The 23,430-nt window shown below is 36.0% G+C and overlaps 1 protein-coding gene across 3 annotated transcripts in view; it reads right to left on the bottom strand.

Moving 5' to 3' along the window:
• FGF12 (fibroblast growth factor 12) overlaps positions 1–23,430 on the bottom strand; it is a 565,776-nt gene that overhangs the window by 194,355 nt on the left and 347,991 nt on the right. The window lies entirely within an intron of this gene.

Consider the following 23,430-nt stretch of genomic DNA (forward strand, 5'->3'; position numbering starts at 1 on the left):
CAGATTTTTCCCTGTGGTCCTAAATATTGTCTTGAATACAGAAGATAAAGATAAAAATCACTGGCTCATTCTTAGCTACATTGGTGGAATGAGAGCATTTCTTTTAATAGTTTAATTCTTTTACATGTAACTGTAAATATATAAATAGATCAATAATTGATAGCTTAAGCTCTAATGGATATATTTTATATCTCAGAATATACACACACACACATATACACACACGTATGTATATAGACATGCACAAAACCACTAAAACCATTAAAAATTAACTTGTTAAAATTAATTCAATATCGTAAGATGAAATAGGAACCTGCTTGTAATCTTTGAATATTTGGGTGGTCCACCACTGAAAATATTCAATAGTCTACATGTCTACTTGGAGAAGGTACTCAAATACCAGAAAGAAAAATAAGAAGACAATTTTTTTTCTTACAACAATATATCTTTATGAATTATATCTCCCTAGCATTACTTTAGTTACCGTTGCAATTATAAAATGAGCATAAGCATAAAACATTGCCCCTTCCCTGAAAGAATTCGTATTACATAAGGGAATAAAGTAATCATATAGGCTCTATAGATGACAACATGGCTACGGACTAAATATCTCACAGCTGCATGCATAAGAGCATATATCTGTAGTTACTTTAACATCCTGGTTTAGTTGGAGGTTCTTATCCCTCTTTTCTACTGATAAAATGTCCATCAGTTCTGGTCATCTTCTTAGTTTTGAATGTAAAATGTATGAAAATCTACCCAAGGGCTACCTGGAATGACTGATTATTCTCGGCTTCTCTCAACTTGGGATGGTAAGCTAAACAACACACACACACACACACACACACACACACACACACACACACACACACACACACACACACACACACACACAGTATTTGGCAGTCAAATGTTCAGCTGATAGTTGTAGAGGATCAAGCCTGAGACCACAGGTTTACTATAGCAGGTTTTAATTCCTAGATGTGCTTGACACTGGATCAGTCTCTCTGCCTCCTTGAACCTGTTTCCGCATTTGTCATGAAAGTTGAGACTAGATCTTATGAGATGCTCAAGATTATTAGCTAGCTCAATTTGAATCTGAACTGGTTTTGTTGTTCCTATGTTCTTACCACTGTCTTTGTGCTACTGAAATAACTTAAGAAGTATGAGACCTTAAAGTCTAGTTAGGGAGAGAAAGCTAAGACATATGGAATAATCTGATACAGTGTATAATTTATTTCTATAATTAAATATAATATATGCATTCTATATATATTCTCTATGTTACAGAAGTTCAGGAAAATGGAAGATCTGTGTGGCCTGAAATATTCAGGAAATGTCTCACATGGAAGATGGGACCCAGGTTGACACTTAAAGAAAGGGCAGAATTTGGGTAAGCCAAGTACAGAAAAGCATTTTGGTGGGACAGGATTTTAGGTGGTTCTGGAGGATAATGGATGTGTACAGAAAGGGACTGGTAAATTGGATTTGATTCATAATAGGGAGAAATGAGAATGAACACTATATAGATAAAATAGGGATAAATGTCTGAATGTCTGTCACTCTAATCTTAGAGATCTAAACTTTGCCAAATGGAAAACAAGACGTGTGACGCACAAAGATTCAAGCAGCAACAGATTACAAAAAAAAGTGTGAGATTTGCAGACAACGTAGTTTCTAAACTCACCACTCAGAAGCTACCTGGCTCGGAGTCATTCATTTAACCTCTGCTTTAATTTTCCTATCTGTAAAATGAACATAATCATCCTTACTGCATAGTGTTTACAGAAGAATCAAATGCATTATCATATATGCTTGAAAGTGTTTCATAAACAGAGAGGTGTTGCCTTGATATTAGAGTTCTTTGTCATTAATCTATGATTCTTTTGCTTCTCAAATAAGGTTACCATAAGGTCTGATCTAACAACTGACATTGTCTCACTAATATCCATTGTGTTTATATTCAGAAGATCACTTAATTATTTTTGTGCAATACTTAATTTTCAAAGTGCTGTTCAAGTTATCATTGTATTTGACCCTCAACCACCAACACTATGAGACATTTAGGACAGAATGATTATCCTAATTTTTAGAAGAACAAACAGGTTCAGAGAGGTAACCCAAGTGAAACTGCACATGAACAAAGGTTTTCTGGCTCTCTCATGTAGTTATCTGCCTAAAATATTGTGTGTCCTCCTTCTTCCTTTTTAAGTTTAATTTCCCCTAATATCCATTCTTGTCTTTTCACAAAGTCAGACTACTTAGCTACGTTTCTCTACACATCACGCAGCTGACTGTGGTTATGGACTCAGTAATGTCCAATGAGATGTTGGCAGAAAGGTCTCTGTACACTTGAAGACTCTTTCCTTAAAGACAGCTTCTAGGTTTCCTTTACCTAGAAGGTAAACCCTCCATCTTATGGCTGTTTGGACTGGGATGGGGGGCGGGGTGGCGGCTGGATCATCTGAGATTATGAAAACAAGGGCTACCCCTGAGGGAGTGGTGGCAGGTGAAGCTGGAAGGAGTTGGGTCTCAGAGGACATTGTGGGGCAATGGCACCAGGCCAACATTCAATTACCTAGGTCTGGCTTTTATGTGAGAAAAATAAGGCCTTGTTATTTTAGTCTGTGTAATGCAGAACCAGCCCTAATCCTTACTGACAGAGATTGCTAAAGAAAGCAGAGTTAATATGTAAGATACCAACTAAATGTAAGGTGCTTCTACATGGTAAATAAATGCTACTGGAAAGTATCAAGTTCAATGAAAATTCTTATGAGAAAGAACAATGAAATTCAAAATCGTGCAAAACATCTTTCCAACCTAAAGATTTCCCAGGACAAATGCTAAGAACACTGGTCCATTTATCTGAAACCGTCATAACAAAGCAACTCTAAAGCTGTTCATACCTGAGGAGAGCGCGAAAATTACTAAAGCCAGGCAGGGACAAAAGCAAGAAGCTGTGAAAGTCATACATGAACCGGAAAGTGATAATGGCTTTTAGATGATATGCTTTGGGAGACTTAGCAAGTCCATAAAAAAAAAACAAAAAAAACAGTAAACATTTTAGAATGGAACTTTTTAATGGTAAAAGTTAAAAACTACTCTCTCTGGGAGGGTCCGCATCTGCCTCCTAAAATCTTGAAAAATGGCACATGATGTACCCTTATCTATTGTTTATCTTCATTGTAGCACACAGGCTCTAGCTCACAGGAGTCCTTTGTTACTCACAAGAATTCCTCCCACGTCTCCAGTCTTCCTCTCCATCCTCGAAGCTGCAGGCCTTACTCAAAGTAAGTGGGCCACACCATTGTTCAAGCCCCTTGCCTCTCATCATGCCATTCCCCTGCTTACAACCTCCAGGCACTACACAAAGTCTCTACCCTGACCCTCAGCACCCTTTGCAATCTGGCTTCAAATAGCATCTGGAAGTTGATCACCTGCTACATATTCCAGTCACCATAACCGGCTTTATGGAATTTCCCCATTTCCTAAGTTCATCCTTGATCTTTAGTGAGGCTAAAGTTTCTTTTCTTTTGTTCTCTCTTTTTGAAAAACCTGTCTTCACTATTCAACTGCACCATGAGTTTTACCCAAACTCTTCTGAGATGGCTGTTTCCTTTTCCATGATTGTGTAATTCATTGGTATATATCTATAATAGCATTTGGAACATGGTATTATAGTCATTTATTTTCACATTTGTCTCCATCCCTAAAATGAAAGACTTCTGAGGGTAGGGCCTCTGTGATTTCTACCCCAGTCACATGTACATATCTTACATTCAATAAATGTTATTGATCATAAGAGTCATGAAAAGACACATTTCTGGAATTTGTGGTTTTCTTACTGGGAAAAAAATGCTTTTTTTTTAAGATAAAAAAGAAACTAAAAACGTAAAACATCTCAACCTGATAGTAAAAATTACATATACACACAGCATACATTTCTGCTACATGATACTATTCCTTCTAATATATTTATTTATGGCTTCTAATAATTTGATCTCCCTCTTCCTAGTTTTTAACCCCATATTTTTGCTTACTTTATTCTCTCTGCTTGGAATGCTCTTCTCCCCATATCTTCATACTGAAATCTCTGCCATGCTTGAAATGACACACCAAATACCAAGCTCTTTCTCTCACTCCCAAACTGCCCCTGTCCTGAATCTAGACTATTTTCACCACAATTTATAATTTTCTTCCTTAAAAAAAAAGTTTCTGTCCTAACCACAGCTAGATTGTAAGCTCTCCAAACAAGTATCACATCTAAACAACACTTGTATAACATGGAGAAAAGGAGAGAGTGGGAGAGGAAGAAAAAAAAGAGAAACAGAGACAAAAAGAGAGATTGAGAGAATAAACAGACTAGTGTATATTCTATTTATATTCAGGATCCCAATAAACATTTGCTGAGGACTACCATCATAAGCCAAAGAGAGTCCAAGCATCAAATCTGATATTCAGGCATTTTCTCAATCTTGTCCTTTCCAAAAGGAATATCTCATTCTAAACATTTATGTAAATCTAACTCTTATATTTTGAAAAGTGAAATAATGGAGTTGGTATTCTTGGAATCCATACAAAACTCAATCACCAAACCACATGGGGAAATGGTATAAAAAGGGCAATGAGGGGAAAGGATAGTTTCTTCAACAAATGGTTCTAGAAAAACTGGATATTGGCATGCAAAAGAATGAAATGGGACCCCTATTTTATACTATACACAAAAATAACTCAAAATAGATTAAAAATCCAAACATAAAACCTGAACCTATAAAATTCCTAGAAGAAAATATAGGAGAAAATTTTGTTGACATTGGTCTTGGCAGTGATTTCGTGCATATAACACCAGAAGTGTGGGCAACAAAAGCAAAAGTAGGCAAGTGGGACTACATCAAACTAAAAGCTTCTGCAAAGCAAAAGAAACAATCAACTGAATTAAAAGGTAACCTGCAAAATGGGTATAGACTATATAACCAATAAGGTGTTAAAATCTTACATGGATAAGTAACTTCTACAACTCAATAGCAAAAACCCAAATAACCCAATTAAAAAAATGGGCAAAAGACTTAAATAGACACATCTCCAAAGACAATGTACAAATGACCAATAGGTACATGAAGAATGTTTAACATCATTAATCACCAGAGAATGCGAATTAAAACCATGGTGAGATACCACCTCATACCTGTTCAAGTGGCCACTATTACATAAATAAATAAATAAATAAATAAATAAATAAATAAATAAATAAATAGTATTGACAAGGAACTTTGTGCACTACTGATGGGAATGTACAATGGTGCAGCCAATATGGAAAATAGTATGGAGAATCCTCAAAATTTAAATACAGAGCCACCACATGATCTAGCAATCCTACTCCTGGGATATATGTTTTTTTTTTAAGTTTTACTTATTTATTCATGAGAGTCAGAGAGAGAGAGAGCGAGAGAGAGAGGCAGAGGCAGAGGGAGAAGCAGACTCCCTGCCAAGCAAGGAGCCCGATGCGGGACTCAATCCCAATCATGACCTGAGCCGAAGGCAGATGCTTAACCATCTGAGCCACCCAGGCGCCCCCTACTCCTGGGATATATGGAAAAAGTCGAAATCAGGATCTCAAGAACTTATATGTTCATTGCAGCATTATTCACAATAGTCAAGATATACAAACAACTTAAATGTCCATGGATGGATAAGTGAAGACAGACAATGTGGCATATACATATAATGGAATAATATTCAGCATTTTAAAAAAAGAAAATCTTGTCATATGCGATAACATGGATGAATCAGGACGCTGTGCTAAGTGAAATAAGCTAGTCCTAGCATTACTCCACTGCATTATTCCACTTACATGATGTATCTAACATAATTAAACTCATGAGAGCAGAGAATAGAATGGTAGTTGCCAGGAGCCAGAGGGAGAGGCCAATGGGTAGCTGTTATTCAAAGGATGTAAAGTCTCAGTTATGCAAGATGCCTAAGTTCTAGTGATCTGCTGTACAACATGGTGCCTATAGTTAACAATACTAAATTGTGCACTTAAAAAATATGTCAAGAGAGTAGATCTCATGTTAAGTGTTCCCACAAAAAAAAAAAAAAGGAAAAGCAAAGGGGCACAAGGAAAATTTTGAAATTGATGGGTATGTTTATTACCTTGATTGTAGTGTGGTTTCATCAGTGTATGCATGTATCAAAACTCAACAAACTGTATACATCAAATATGTACAAGTTTTTTTGTACATCAAATATACTTCAAGGGAGTTTTTTTAAGTAATGAAGGAAAATGGTAAAAAAAAGATCTAGTAGATGAATTGCATTGATACACTCAGTTCTCTACTTTTCCTTCTATTTAGATGCTTTGCCATATAAATATGCAATGCTCTAGAACGATATTCTGTCCTATCCCTTGACATGGGGCTCAACCATGTGACTTGCTATGGCCAAGAGGATGTTAGCAAATGCAAGCAGAGTCTGAAAAAGAGCTCATTTATTCCCATTTGTTCATTTCTCCTCTGCCACTGCATTAAGAAGAACATGCACAGACTAACCCACTGGTGCCAGGAAGAGGATGTAAGACACTTAGGGCAAAATAAAGTGGTTTCAGTAATCCAGCCAAAGCAATTCTAGATTAACTGACAGATAGCTGACCCCCAGATATGTAATTGAGACAAAATCAACAGAGCTACCTGGCCAGCCACCCCAGTCACATGAGACATAACACTGCTGTTGCATGCAATGGAGTCTATGTGATTGCTGGATACACAGCATTAGTGTAATAATGTATAAATGACTAGCAAAAGTTATTTCCTGGGGGAAGTAGGTGATGGATTTGAAATGCCCTGATACCATACAACCCAAAATTCTCATATTTGATAACAACCCTCAACATGTACATGAGATTACCAACGATGAGCTACGAAGCTAAAATAAACTTTTATAAATTAAAATAAAGTTATAGGGGCACCTGGGTGGCTCAGTCGTCAAGCGTCTGCCTTCGGCTCGGGTCATGATCCCAGGATCCTGGGATCGAGGCATGCATGGAGCTCCCTGCTCAGCGGGAAGCCTGCTTCTCCCTCTCCCCCTGCCCCTGCTTGTGTTCCCCCTCTCACTGTGTCTCTCTCTGTCAAATAAATAAAATCTTAAAATAAATAAATAAATAAATAAAGATATAAAGGATAATTTTTGACTAATTATGCCACAGGAAAGACTGAATTTTTTTTCAGGAAATAATTACAAGATTGTTGCCATATGAAAAGATGTTCAAAGATTATACATATAAATAATGGAAAATAAATGTATAAACTTAAATCCATCAAGTAATTAAAATATTTTATTTCCCTAGATTTTACCATCATTGTGATAACTTTCAGCTTTTTAAAATTTAATCTTTTGTGATTTATTTTCTCACCCTACTCACTTTTGTGCCTAATTTTCATTCCATCATGCTATATTTGTTTTTTCTGAGGGAATGCCTAAAATTGTGTAAGTTTTAGGACCTACAAAATTTCAGTCAGTCTCAGGTTGAAATGAAGTGGCAGGAGAGAATGAAAGAAAAGTAACACATAAAGTAGGAAAAACTAAAAAGATTATATTCATGGAATGCCTACATTTTTTCAGGCATCATGCTAGGCATTCTGACATGTAAAATGTCACTTTTAAAATAAGTATCTCACTACTTGGCTTTATTTCAGGGTATAAAAAGTCTTAACTTCTTTTTTGGGTACCAAGTGAATAAAGAAGGGAATGAAAATTGCCATCCTAAACTTCAGGGTATGATTCCATAGCCTTAGCCATTTGAACTCTCATATGGTATCTGGTAAATATCTCTATAATGTCTGTGGTTCATAAAATATGTATTCTTTCCATAAATATCTATTGAGCACTTAGTATATGCCACCTATCGTGCTTATGATGGAGAAATAGTGAGGTAGCCAACAGATGTGGTCCCTGGGGGATAAACCTTCATCTGTAATCCTTCCTGAGGTTCCTACTATTCTGTGGGCAACTTGAAGGCCCTGGAAACTGTTGTTATCCTTGTTGCCTAGAATATAGCATCCTGGTCTCATTAGGCGCTCTTCAATATTTGCCAAATACATAAATAAATCAGCAGTGGTTTCTCTTTAAGCTTGCTTATGCATAGCTTCTCTTGGTCATATTTCCAGCATGCAAGAAAATTAAGCATGCAAGAAAAGCATGCAAGAAATTAAGCATGCAAGAAAAAACTGACAATATTTATCACACATAGAATATATTTAAATATGGAATCTAAAGGGAAAGCCAGAAAATTTACATGACAGAGTTTGAGAGGACAAAAGCATAGGATGCATGGGGCTGGTGTGTGTGAATGGTGAAGCAGGTTTTAGAAGGAATGAAGAAGAAAGGAAGAGTTTGAGGAAATCTGTTACAATCAAGATATTAGATCTCTTATAAAATTATACTGGACCTGAAAAAAGTACCTTGTGGAAGCGCTGTGTTTTTATCCAACTTAATTTCTACCTGACTGTTACCCACAAAAATAATTCCTGTGACAAAAAAATGTAGCAATCAATCCAAAACATCAGAAAACACTTACTGTGACAACCAGTGAAGGTGCAAAGGAGAAGAGGAAGAGAGGAAAAGAAAGAGAAAGGAGGGAGGGAAGAATAAGTTCCTTATGAATTCTTCTTTACAACAGGTAAATCCAGTATCTTCTCAAGCAACTTGGAAGGATGGCCTCCTTATTGCTTGTAATAGTGAACAGGTATAAAAGAGCATAGTCATGTTTTCAAATTCTGAGTTGAACCTGCAGAATGGGCAGTGGAAAGCATGCATTTTGTGACCAACTGAAAATCCAAGTTAAATTTATAGTGGAAGATACTGAGAGAGAATCGAGATATTTGGGTTTATAATCTGTGTGCTCTCAATATCAGATTGTCTTGAAAATTATTGTTCCCCACACATCAAAATGTTCTCAATAAAGATACTTCTTTAGAATGTGAATAATACCATATCCTACAAAAATATGAACCTAAAATTAAGTTGATACCATGTTATTTTTCCTTATAATCCAATAGTCTCCTGTAATAACATTTGTAATTATAGTATTTATGATAACATTTGTAAGTCACTCAACTGGTTTTACATTAGTCATGAAAATAGTATCTATTTCTGGCCTTTATTTATCATTTACTAAGGTCAATTCTTCCCCCTCTTCATTTTCAATAGGAAAATGATCTTACAGAATAGTCAACAAACTAAGAGATAGATAGTCTGGGCTCTTAACTCTTACAACACAAAAGTGGTCATATAAATTATGGTACAATGGAGTATTCATTCAGGCAAATTAATTGCTGCCTCATCCTCATTCCACAGCATTACACAACACTTACCACATTGCTTTTTCATATTTATATGTTTGCCTGAATCTCCCAGTAAACCAAGAATTTTTCAAGAGAATGAAATACATTTTTTTTCATCCAAGGTACATTGCACAGTAGAAACCTAAACAATTGTGGTCATTGAACTTAACTCCCTAAAATAGCTTTCCTTCCAGAATTTAAGGGAAAGATATGATAGTCCCTACTTTAGCTATTAAGGAAACAAGACTAGGATGAAGACTGAACTTGGAGGACATAGCTCTCAGTCATGAGCCCTAGTTCTAACATTTAATGGCTTTGTGACTTTGGTGACTGGAAGTAATGTAACCTCACTGAGCCTTAACGTCCACTCTGAATGCTTCACTGACTTGTTATGATGATGAGTTAAAATAATATTTTTCAAATACTTGTTAAACTATAAAAGTAAAGTACAAAGTATTACTGGTGTGGTTAGAGCTTTCACAATGGGGGTAAGGGGTAAGGGACACTTGGGTCATCATCATTTCATATTTTAACTTAAATTTCTTAAGATGTTATGGCAGAAAAAAAAGCAACGTACTTCATCTTATATATTTAAGATTCAGTGAGCAAAAATAATTATGTATTTAAAACGAAACAATGAAAACAATGTAAAAATCAACATACTTTAGGTTATAGTGATTTAGTGTTTTCAGGCTGATGTCTTACTTTATAAACAATTGGTCAAATAATCCAACTGCCTGATTTATTTTCTCCACTGAATTTACTGACTTATGGAACTGATGAGTGGTTTGGGGCTTAGAGACTTAAAATTGTTCTTTTAAGCATTGGCCCATAGCAAACATTATGAATTTTCAACATAGTGAAAATGAGCAACATGATGATCCCTTTCTTGGACAAAAGCTAGTAGAATCCTGCCACTGGCTTTTAAACCTGATATTACCATAGAACCTTTCCTGTGTTACTTCAGAGATGTTCAAAAACTTGCATAATTAACAAGTCAATTCAATGTGATTTTTTTTTCCTTAAGATGAAAAATGAAGCATGTCACTATCGATAATGAAAGCAAATGCCCATCATCACTCATCCTCTGCAACCAATTTGTCTTACACATCAGACTTGTCTTATGGTCCACATGAAGAACTCTGAACAGCACAGGTGTCAGTCCAGATCAAAGGGCAGAAACATCCTTCAAGAAATCTTTCATGTTTTCAAAGGTTTTAGATTTACATCTTCCACAAATCTTCCATCAAACACCAAAATTGACACTATGGCCTGTCAGGCTTATTCATTAATTTATCACATCTATTCCAGACACTATGCTAGGCACTTGTAATACACTGATGTAAAAGACAGACTTGGTACCTGCAATCATAGTGGTGAAAGTCTATAAAATAGAAAAAAAAAATAACTCCACATGTGAACTCTGCAACCATCTTTACAGAGGAGGGCACTGAATCTCAATGATGTGGTTTTCCCAAGGTCATGAAATCCTCCAAGGACTAGGATGTGAACCTAGGTTCTGGTGGCTGTAAGGCTATAAAATATTGTTGCTCTTGAGAAATAAAAGAGAATTTCTAGCAACTACAATCTAAGTAGTTGTAAAGAAAGTGAGAAAAAAAATGGAACTACAATAAATAGATTTGGAAGCCTTAAAAGGAATTTTTCAGGCAAGCAGAAATTCCCCACTCAGAAAGTACAAAACCTTTAGTTCCTCTTAGTTAAAATTACACACAGACAACAAAAGCTAACTTGCTTGAGATGGTTTAGATATGCACAACCAAAGCTTTGCACTTCATTATCATTAATTACCAAAACAGGAAAGCACTTTTGAAAATTTATGCACACAATACTGATGAGCAATTATATTTAAATAGTGAGAAGTCAGTGAAAAAGCCACAAAGAAACATTCACAATTTCACTCAAGTTATACTGACACTGTCATTCAAATGTTATATTTACTGATCATGAGTAATATATATATACATATATATATATACTATGTAATATCTATGATATGGTATAATATGTAAATATAAATTATATTTCTGCTTCATTCCAAAAATATTAAGTGGATCTATAGAAATAAATGTGGTTAAGATATTTTTTTAGAAATGGAGGGGGAAAAAAAGAATTTGAAAAATAATAGGATCAGTATTCTCTACCTTAAAATGTGTCAGCTCATTTCTCCCATTGTCCCTACGTACAAAATTTTTCCAAAGTACATTTCACCTATCATTTGATTGCAATTGCTCAGTAACATTCAGTGGTTCCCCATCTCCTAAAATATAAAGTGTAAACTTCCTTACGTGTTGTTTAGCACTCTAAAATATGGTCCCGTGATACCTCCACATAATTTCTTTGCTAGACCCGTTGGTCATTTAATTTGTCCCGACATGGAAGGAGCTTTCCCCACTTGGTAATTTTGTGCCTCTTTATCTGAAATGCAGTTCTCCTGATCTTAGCTCACCTATTTTGTTCCTATTCTTCAAGGCTCAGTTTAAAGTCCACTTTCTCTGAGCACCATGGCTTTTGGGGATCTCTTCCATCTCTGAAATCTAGTGATTTTTTTCTAATCACTTGGCAGTACCAGTGCTACCTGGCATTATTAAGTTTAATTTACATAAAGTTTCAACCTCAACTTTGTCTATTATTCTAGGAGCAGCTAGAAAGCAGGAATTGTATGAGCATCATCTTTGTAACTTAGTAACTAGAACACAATTCTCCCTCAATATATGTTGGTGTTAATGAAGATGAAGCATACATATGGCAGGCGTGTGTGAAATTCCAATCATTTTGCTGCAGCTGCCCAAAACTATGTCTTAAGGAGACATCTGAGGCTAGGCCACAATGACTGTTGTAAAACCTTAGTGATGTCTTAACAAAACAAAACAAAACCAAAAGTAAAAGAATTTAGTAATGTCTGCTGTGGACCCAGGAGGGACCATTTACTCGTCATCTCCAGCTTTTTTTTAACAATACAATATCAAGGAACATTCCATAAAAGGACAGCAATGATTTGCAGTGTACTTTAAAATAATATCTTATTGTGTAACTCTGTCTCAAAGTTTTTTGCTGCATATTACAACCTTCTGGGAGTTTTGTTTGTTTATTTTTAAATTCTGATACCTTGGCCATACCCATACCAACTAAATAAAAATCTCCAAGATTGAATCTAGGCCTCGGTATTTTTTTAAATTCCTCATATGATTCCAATGTGCAGCATTGCTAAAAAGCAATTTCATATTCAATAGGTCTGGGGGTAGTTCTAACCAGCTCACAGATGATGCTTATTGAACCTCATCAGTCCTTAGACTAGAGCTTGGTGTGGGCAGTATCGTCATCTCCTGCAGGTTACAGGAAAGGCAGAACCTCAGGCCCCATCTACCTACGGAATCACAATTTGCATTTTCACAAGATTCCCAAGTGATCACTAGGCACGTAAGATTCAAGAAGCACTGTTCTAGAGCAGTGGTTCTCAAAGTGTGGTCTTATGAACTTGTTAGAAACACAAACATTCAGCCCTTCTTCCAGATTACTGGAATCAGAAATTCTGGGAGTAAGGGCCCAAAAACCAGTAGTTTAACAAGCCCTCCAGGTGATTCTGATGCCCACTACAGTATAAGAAGCAATGTTCTAGAAGTCACTCTTCTTTTACTTGACTGTACTTCAGAATCATCTGTGTTATTTTAAAATACTCATGCCTTGGTTCCATCCTCAGAGATTCTGATTTTATTGACCTGGGCATCAGATTTTTTTTAAAGTCACCCTGGTGATTCTAATGTCCAAAAATTCGGGAGCCATTGTTCCAGAGGACTTTGACATCAGTGGGAAGTAGACTATCTTCCCTTGCATCTTGATACGACTTTCCCTGCTGAGATCACCAGCAGATTCAAAGGACTGAGAAAAGACCATGTGTAACTGTATTCATTCCTACCAACTTTGAGGGAAATTCCAAGTGCAGTGGGGTTGAATCCTATCCAGATTCAACTTCAATCAAATTCCCTTAAAGACAAGAAGGCTGGGTCTAGGGCCCAGCAGAGTGTCGAAACTGCATGTGAGGCACCAAGAACGCCTATTAACAATTCTTCGTGGCTCTGCTCAGTCCTATACCTTCCCAGAAATTATTCTTGTTCACACTTCCGGCAGCATAGATTTCTCCTCTTCAGACTTCCCAAAGCACTCTCTTCCATGAGGGTAAGTTTGATATTATATACTTTAAGTCCTTACATATAATTCCCATTTTACAGTTGAGAAACTAAGGTTTGAAAGTGCTAAGCAAATTGACCAAGTGTATACAGCTGGTAAATGGAGAAATGCATGTTAATTTCCATAACTGTCTGTCTCTGAAATTGTATGGGATATTCACAACACCACACTGCTTCCTCAGGATCATAACCGGTCCCCGCTACATACTAAAGTAACAATAAAATTATGTATTCTGGCAATACCTAAGTAAGAGGAAGCAAAGAGAAGTTCTCTTTAAGATATTTTTAAAAATTCAATTAGAATACTATAGAGTGGGCTTAGTAATGCTGAACAGACATATTTTGACATGGGAATGTGCTCCACATTCTGTCTCAGTGTCAGGAAAAGCAGATGTACTAAGTGCAACCTCACTAGATCTTGGCGGGATGCCTGCTCAGTACCACTCTATCTAGGCTACTGAATAATACATGGAAATATATACATACACACAAACACACACATCCTACACACCTCAAATTTCCCAAGTCAGATACACGAAACGGGCCACCAGATTAAGAATGTAAAAATTACTGTATAATGGTTTACTATTTCTAAAAAATACTTTAATTTACAATGTAAATACACCAAACATATTGAAGAAAAATCCTCTCAAGTTCAGTGTTTATACCGTCTTAAAGTAAACCACCATAATACTTTACAAGTAAATCATACTTCCTTCTTAATACTTTTAAAAAGTGTTGGGAGAAAATGTAGTGGTATGATTTAAGGGAATGTTTATTATACACTGGGAAATATTAACCAGGAAAGAGAAATTCAGTGTAGAGTGGGTAAAGGCATTAACTCTGGAACTAAATTCGCTGTGTACACATCCTGGGTCTACCATTTAATATCTGTGTGACCATGGGCTAATTATTTGAACTCCCTATGCCTCAGTTTACTCATCTTCAAAGTGGGCATGACTATAATACCTGTTTTATAGAACTGTTGTGATACTTGAATAAAATTTCTAAAATTACTCAGTGAACATTAGCTATTATTATCTGATATACTGCAAATTCATATTTTTTCCAAATCCCTCAGGGAAAATATATAATTCTTCTTTTATAGTTCATGGTAGTATACCCTGGAAAATATCCATCCACATGAGAATAAAGGTATGATTAATTCCTTAATAAACTGGTGGCTATAAACCAGATACCTAATCAAACCAGAGACATATAAGAAATCCTACTGCCATTAATTACTATCTCTATTAAGCTTGAGAATGTAGGCAAACCTACTTAATCTCTGAAGCAATAATTTGTATTGAGGAATAAACACAGGAGGGAGATATAATGGAACTGAATTTTCCTTACTCTCCTTTGACCAAATCAACTTCACAACTCAGAGCCTCAGAAGCAGGTGATTTCAGGGAGATTTTTAACAATCTCTAATTTATCACAACTCTAAAACCCTTTTCTACTACTTCAAGGAACCCACTCCCCCTTTTTTTCTTACTTTTTAAGCACCTCAGTGTATGGTTTCTGTTCCCTGCAAAATAAGCTTAAATTTAGCTCCTGGTCCTGGTTGAATAATAAAAGTAATGGCTCCCTCTCTCAAAGGTAAATGTACCATTTACATACTTTCAGAAAATGATGCCTCTGTAATTATCAGCATGAATATATATTCACATAATGCTTTGAAGATATATGTAAAACTGTGCAAGAGTGTATTCTTGTACTATTATTGCTATACAGTTCACTTTTCCAGACTGAGCCTACTCAATTTTCTTCCTATTTTCATAATGGAAAATGACTTCCTTATCCATCCTTTGAAGTCTCTTAAATTATCTGTCATTCTCAAAACAAAATGCAAACGTGATCCAATTTGCATTAATCCTTCAGGCTAGGTGTTGTTCAACAAAGTCATATTCATTTTTGATGGAATTATTCTGAGAATTCACTTGCATTCATTTATTCAATGAATATTGACAACCTAATATGTGCCAGACATGACTCTGGGTGCTGGAGAAACAGCAGTGCAAAATGCAGACAAAGCTCTCTGCCCCTGTGGAGCTTTTATTCTAATTAAGCCTTCCAATTTAAATGGTAGTGTGGTTATATCCTATTATTACTACAAATTAACCTATCCATATCCATTATTAAGGCATTACCTATTATTAAGACCTTATTACATGCCAACACTGAGATAAATCAGACATAGTCAATGACTTCAAGAAACTTGTAACCTAAAGGAAGTAAACAAGTCACATACATAATAAATTTATACACATGAAACTGCATACATTTCTTAAGAGAGGTACAATGTATGCCGAGGAAAAAGCAGGACTTCCAGTTAAAGAAATCAGAAAAAGTTTTCAAAGACAAAAAGCAGTTGATATTGTTTTTAGAGGAGGATACAATTAATGAAAAAAATAACATAAGCAAGTATGAATGAGGAAATTCCGTGGTGTATATATATGGGGAATGTCTTAGTGGAGGAGGGACATAATAAAATAAATAAGTATATAAGACAGTAGCAAGTGTTCCGGAGGAAGGACAAAATCAAGTTGCCAAGGGAGAGTGAAGTGTTGAAGACAAGGATTGAAATGGATAGACTAACCAGAAAAGGTACACCAAACTCCATGGGAAAAGGCTTCTCTTCTGAATAAAGGCATGAAGAAGATGAGAAAGGGGGCTATTTAGATATTAGGAGGAAGAACATGCTAGGAAGACATGGAATGATGGTACCAAGGGCTTCTGGAAAGACCATGGTTGTTGTGTTTGAGGAACAACAGGAAGATTAGTCGAAAGAAAGGAGGGCAAACAGTCAAGAGATAATGGGCAAGGTTATGTAGAATCCTATCAGTCATAAAGTGAACTCGGCTTTTACCCTTAACGCTGTATGATGAAAGAGGCTGAACAGAGAATGGACCTATATGACCCATGTTGTAACTGGGTCTGGCTACTCTGTGGATAATAGATTGAAGAGGGAAAGCTTTAAATGACAAGACCAGTCAGGAGGCTATTGCAAAAGTCCAAAGATGAGAGCAGCTTGGTCTACGTTGTGGCAATAGGGGTATTGAAAGTGGTCAGATTCTGTTGTATTTTGAAGGCAGAGTGAATTTACTACAGTTTTCAAATTCATTGCAAAAATTACTGTACTACCCACTTTACAATTTTGCCCTTTTTAATGATGTGTTTAAAGGAAACATTTCAAGGGTTTCAAAGGCAAAACCAAAATTCATTACCAATTTGTAGGCTTTCAGTTTCAGATCTTTCAGGGATATTGGAGATAACCTTTTCCAAACACCTCATTTTACAGAGTAGAAAACCAAGGAACAGAAAGCTTAAACAAGAACAGGCAGCTAAATGGGGACAGGACCTGGACTGGAAACGAGGTTATCGGACTCACAGCCCAAGTCACTTTGACTTACAATTAGTGATATTTCAGTGGCTTATACTCTCCATTTGAAGGTGTATTCAGTCATTTTGATTTTACAACACTGAGTAAGAGGTACGCCAAACTGGAACCTCTTCAGGGGCGAGGCAGGCTGGAGGAAAATGTGGGGGAAAGCAGGTACATCCACTGTTTGAATACATTCATTATTTTTCACCGTGAAGTGTGCCAGCTAAATGAAACATATCTGCTATAGCCCTCCAGTTTGGGATCTTGGAAACTGTTCATTGCTGTGCTCCACAGAAGAGCAAATAAGGACATTGCACTCTAAGAGGGGGAATACAAATGTAGATAAGGAATTTCAGTCTAATGTGATTTGTGCAGCTGTAAATGTACACACAAGGTTCAGACACAGTTGGGTGAAGCGAGTTAGTGGGGGTGTTGGGAAAGGGTGGCAGTTGTCAGGGAAAGCCAGAGAAGGCTTCACACAAAGAAGAAAAAAGTTGAGAAGGGTTTTAAAGGGTAAGAGTGGCTTACCAGCAAAGCCAGTGAATAAGATTGGGTAAGTCATTCCATGTAAATGTAATTAGCATGTAAAATGTCCAAGATATAGGCTTATCTGTTTCATTTGTGTAATTCCCCCAAACCTATGTTTGATTATACATCTGTCGAGAATTGAGCTCTTGACTCTCTCTGGGTATAAATCAAATACAACATTCATTCCATTGTGTGTGTCTTCTTTATCCATTCATCTATTGTATGTTAATACACTAGAATTAAAATAATTTTTTTAAATGTGGCTACTAGAAAACTTAAAAAAACTTCAAAAATAACTGATTTCACACATGTTTGAGACACTACAAAGTCTGAATTTCATCGTGCTTTGCAGGATGCCTACAAACCTATGCTTTCCCTATTACATTAGGAATCAGGTACCAGTAGAAGTATGTGTAGCAGTCCCAAGACAGAGACTGCCTTAATCAGCAAATGTGAACATTCCAAATCCTGGGGCAGAGGAGAGTTACCAGTCATACCTACTGCAGTGCATCAGAATCATCCAGAGAGCTTGTCGAAACAGAGATTGCTGAGCCACAGCCCAGGGTTCTAATTCAATATGTCTAGCGTTGAGGCTCAAGAATGTTCCCAGATGATGCTGATGCCGGAAATGGTCTGGGGACTACACACTGTATGAACCACTGACTTAGAGTACTCTTCAATATCCCCCAGCTCAGCACTTCCACACTCTTTCGCATAACATCAGCTGCCGCCATTAAGGATTCTACTTGTTGAAATGGCTTCTGTCTATGAGCTCCTTGTAAACAAGTACTCTTTCATCCATGTGGATGAAGATAATAGTAATAGCAACAACAACTAACAATATTTATTGGGAGTTACTGTGTTTTAGGCACAATTTTAAGTACTTTTCATGAATCAACCCATTTCATCTGCACAACAACCCTATGATGTAAATTCTATTATCATTCCCACTGAACAAATGAGGGGATTAAGCTGTGAAGAGGTTAAATAACTAAGCTAAAGGTACAGAATTTTAGGTCAGATAGCCTGGATTCAAATTCTGGTTCTATCATTTACGTGCATGACTCTCCAGATCCTTATACACACCTTGAGGATATCACATAGGGATTTGTAAATTGAAGATTTCCTGCTGGTGATATAATAGCTTTCAGAACAAATGGTATTGTTCTGAAATAGGAAATGGAAGACGCCAGTCAGTTTTTCTGAGCATACGTTCCCTTCCACATGAGAACAGAAAGGCTTCTAAAATCTGAGAGATTCTCTGTCCCTCTAATTTTGTACAATCAGATATCATTTAAATCTGAGGAAATTTATGTGATTTGCTCAAGGTCAATGCACTGGTTACCTCATAGAGCCAAGAATAGATTAAAGAAAATCTCAGGCCTCAGCTCTTTCTAGGAATACACTTGGTTAAGTAGCTCCTGTCAGATTCTTAACCACTATGCATACAGCCTATAAATATGCTATAAATATGCCCATAAACAGTCACAGAGCAACCAAGGAGAAGGATAATTTCAAATGGTTCATGTTTTCCTTTACTGACTAAAGGGACACATGAGAACAGAAGTCTTAGGATCAAAAAGAAATACAAGACTAATAAGAAGGAAAGAGGTCAAGGTTACAAAAAGTTTAGAAAGTTATTCCCTTGTGATTTTATGTGAGCAGGTAAACTATTCAAGGAAATGATTGGTTCTTGTTCATGCTTTCCACAAATATTATCTGGAAGCATACTCTTTAAAATTAAAGCATAGTCAACAAAAACAAATCTCTAACAAATGTTCATTACTCTTCTAGCGATTAAAATCAAAATGCATTTTTTCTTTATTAAAAATATCAAGTGAAGTAACTGCATTCATAAGCTCAGGATAAATATTAATTTTGATATTGAAAAAATATGCCAGTGTAAGAGTCACAACATTACCACACTATTGCTTAAGATTATGTAAATAATCTTGCTTAAAGAAAATTAGCAGGATAACACACACATTTCTTTTTCTTTTCATCCAACTTATAGGTGTGATTTCGCACATACAAATTGATGACATATTCTTAAAGGACAGATGATAGTAGAAGAAAATATTAACCCTATAATTGGATATGGCATAGCCCTTACTTTCCCATGGAAACTATAATGTGTACGCTCTAGTAGGTGTAAGAGATAAACTTGTCCAGGAAGGTCCCTGGTTAGGGAGAAAAACTTCCTTATAATTCTTCACAGCATCCCTTATGTCCTTGATAATTTTTCCCAACTAACCATGTGGATCATGTTTCTGTTGATAGTTTAGCAATACAGAACTTCTGTTGGCTTCGGCTGTGTCTATATACTTGTGGCTGGTGGTGGTATCAAAACATCATATGTTTGGTATTGTATAGAAAACATAACTGGATGACTACATTTTTAAGTTTCCAATTGGATTTCTGAAACTCAGATACAGACCATTTTAAGTGTTTCTTTATGCTGAACTCATGAGAAATTTAGTTTATTCATAAAATCTGAATAAACTGTGTTTGATTTGTAATCAGTAGTCAACAACATAAAATACTAGAGGTCTAGAATCAAAAGATCTCAAGAAACAGATTCCATATTAATTAAATATTAAGCACAAAAGTCAAACAATAATTTATTAAGACAAAGCTCAGGAGATTGTTTAAAAACTCATCTTGGAATGAATAAGGCCTTTTTAAACAGGAAAGAGAAGCTGAGGGTGTAAAAGCATATTTATAATAAAATAAAATAAAATAAATAAGCACAGCCAAGTAAATTCAGAGACAAGCAACAAAATGAGTAAAAACGTACAACTCATATAACAAAGAGCTAAGTTTTTAAAATATAAATAGATTTCCTACAATGTAGGTTTATATCCTACAGACATAAACAGATATTTTATAGAAAAAGAAGTGACGATGGTTCTTAAAATATACGAGTAAGTGCTCAACCTAACTCATAATAAGACAAATGATGTTTATGTTTTTAGGTAACAAAGAACGAGAAGTTTGATAACACATTGTACTGACCTAGAACATAGGAAATAAACATCCTCACTGTAAATTTGTATGATGGAGAACAAATATGTATCTTTCAAAATTAAAAAAGCATATACCCTTGACCCAGGAATTCCACTTCTAAGTATCCATCCTGTAAGTACACTTGTGCACATGCAAAATTACTTACGTACCAGGATATTTTTTATAGTGTTGTTTGCATTAGCAAAATATAAGAACTGAAATGGCCTTCAACAGAGAATTAGGTTAAATAAATTATTCCACATAAATATATACTAATAAGGAAAAATCTCATAGATATAACAATTTAAGTTTAAAAAGATACTGAATAAGTTAGATAGATGATGGAGAGAGATGATATCAATATAAACATAGAGCATTGTATATGTTGATAAATGCATAGACTACATCCAGAAGAATGCCAAGAAATGTGGCCAGGGGCAGAGAGAAGAAAAACAGAAATTGTTTTTGACTATGTCAGTGTCTCCCAGGGAAATAAACACACCCATGGTTGAACAAAGTTGGGTTTAATGACTTAAGGCAAGGAGGAAAAATGCACTCCATGGTCGAGCTGGGATGTCTTAGTAAGAGGGTGTAAGAAAGAACTTAGAGGATTTAGTCTTGGGTTAGGCAATTTTAGGGAGGGCGCAAAGAAATGTAGATTTACTCCCAATTGGATGCTCTAAGGAAGTGAGTGTCATTGTATGACTGGGTATGTTAATAAATATTATCTATAAGACAAGAGCAGAGCAAGTTAAAGCTGTGTTTGGTGAATTAGTAAGCAGCCACTGATATAAGCCAGGATAGAGAAATATTTGATCATTTTATAGTTTGGACAACATTCTTCTTTTTGCCTGTGTTCAGACATGATTACAGAGTGGTTGTGTTTTTGTCTTAATCCAGAACAATCACAGTGGCCTTGTCTGATTGGGTGTTCTGTGAAATTGTCTATATTCAACAGAAGTACCCCAAGGCCTGCTGGACTGCCAAGTCAGCTCCTGCCTGGCAGGGACTGTTTTGGTCTTTCTCAACAGCATACCCTTTTGCACCTTTATGGTTTTATACTGTATACTTATCTTACTTATTCAAAATAATTTTTAAAAGAATCTCAGGACTGGGATTCCCAGGGGAGATGGCAGAGTAGAAGGACCCTAGGCTCACCTCATCCCATGGATACAACTAGTTAACACACAAGTGTAAATAACTCAGAAAACAACCCAAAGACTGGCAGAATAAACTCCACAACAAAATGTGCCTCAGGAGATGAATGGATAAAGAATATACATACAATGGGATATTATTCAGCCATAAAAAAGAATGAAATCTTGCCATTTTCAACAACATGGATGGAGCTAGAAAGTATAATGTTAGAAAATAAGTTAGAGAAAGACAAATACCATGTGATTTCACTCATATGTGGAATTTAAGAAACAAAACAAATGAACAAAGGGAAACAGAGAGAGAGAGAAACCAAGAAGCTGACACTTAACTATAGAGAACAAACTGATGGTTACTAGGGGGAGGTGGGTGGGAGATGGGTGGCACAGGTGATGAGGATTAAAGAGTGCACTTATCACAATGAGCACTGAGTAATGTATAGAATTGTCGAATCACTATATCGTATACCTGAAACTAATATAACGCTGGATGTTAATTATACTGGAATTAAAATTAAAAACCTTAATAAAATTTAAAAAATAAATCTCAGTACTGAAGGAGACCTTAAAAGCCACCGAGCCCTGAAACTACCCAGTCACCACCACCTTCTTCCCCCTTCCCACACCAACAGGGTTCTCTTGTGAAACCCCCTGCAAGTGCCAGTACAGCATCTGATTGAATATCTCCAGTTTCACCACTGTACTAATTTATCAGGCAGCGCATTCCATACTCAAATCACTGTTCATATATTTTGTTCAGGGGGAAAGAGAACAATACATTTGGTTATAATATCTTAATTGTTTCCACCCCAGCATGTTTGACCTCTTCAAATGCATCTTCTCCTATGGCAACTAGTAAAGCAGAATAATTACCTTTCTAATTTTATGTAAAATATTCCTATTAATACTTTCCAAACTGCAATTGTCTTTTTTTGTGCCAGTGTTCCAACACAGTTTTGTATCTTTTGTTATCATTACATTTGCAGAGATTCTTATCTGTTGCTGCTGACAAACCCATTTGTTTTTGTACTCAATTACATGTAATTAGTCTTTTCTTCATGAACAAAAGAACAGGTGTCTTTATCAATTCAATGCAAGATACCATGATAAGGTTGGTTGGACCTAATGATGTCTAGTGAACTGAACAGCACAATTCTGACAGATGCTCATAGTAACAAGATTTTTTTTTTTAAACAATCAAATGCTTTTACTCCTGCCCACACAAAATAGAGAAAGAAAAGTCATTTTCACATCTTAGAGGCTTATAATTTTCTATTTAAAAATTGAGTAGAATTTAAATCCTCCTCTGATATTTTTACCCTTCATCCCCACTAAGAAAAAGTATAAATAAAAATTATTTGCTTTCACTGGAAATTTTTTCAGTGAAAATATGTGGGGGGGACTGGGGAATCAGAAGAAAGTGTGTTAATTGAAAAACTGGCAAAATCTGAATTAAATCTATAGCTCAGTTAATAGTATTGTACCAGTGTCAATTTCTTATTTTTTTCTTTTTTTTTAAGATTTTATTTATTTATTTGACAGAGAGACAATGAGAGAGGGAACACAAGCAGGGGGGAGTGGGAGAGGGAGAAGCAGGCTTCCCACTAAGCAGGGAACCTGATGCAGGGCTCGATCCCAGGACCCTGGGACCATGACCTGAGCTGAAGGCAGACACTAGCGACTGAGCCACCCAGGCATCCCAGTTTCTTGGTTTTGATAATTTTACTGTTGTTACATAAAATGATACCATTAGGGGAAACTGGATGAAAAGTATATAGGAATATCTTGTATTACTTTGTAATTTTTCTGAA

The sequence above is a fragment of the Zalophus californianus genome, chromosome 1 (genome assembly GCF_009762305.2).
Source record: "Zalophus californianus isolate mZalCal1 chromosome 1, mZalCal1.pri.v2, whole genome shotgun sequence".
Lineage (NCBI taxonomy): Eukaryota > Metazoa > Chordata > Mammalia > Carnivora > Otariidae > Zalophus > Zalophus californianus.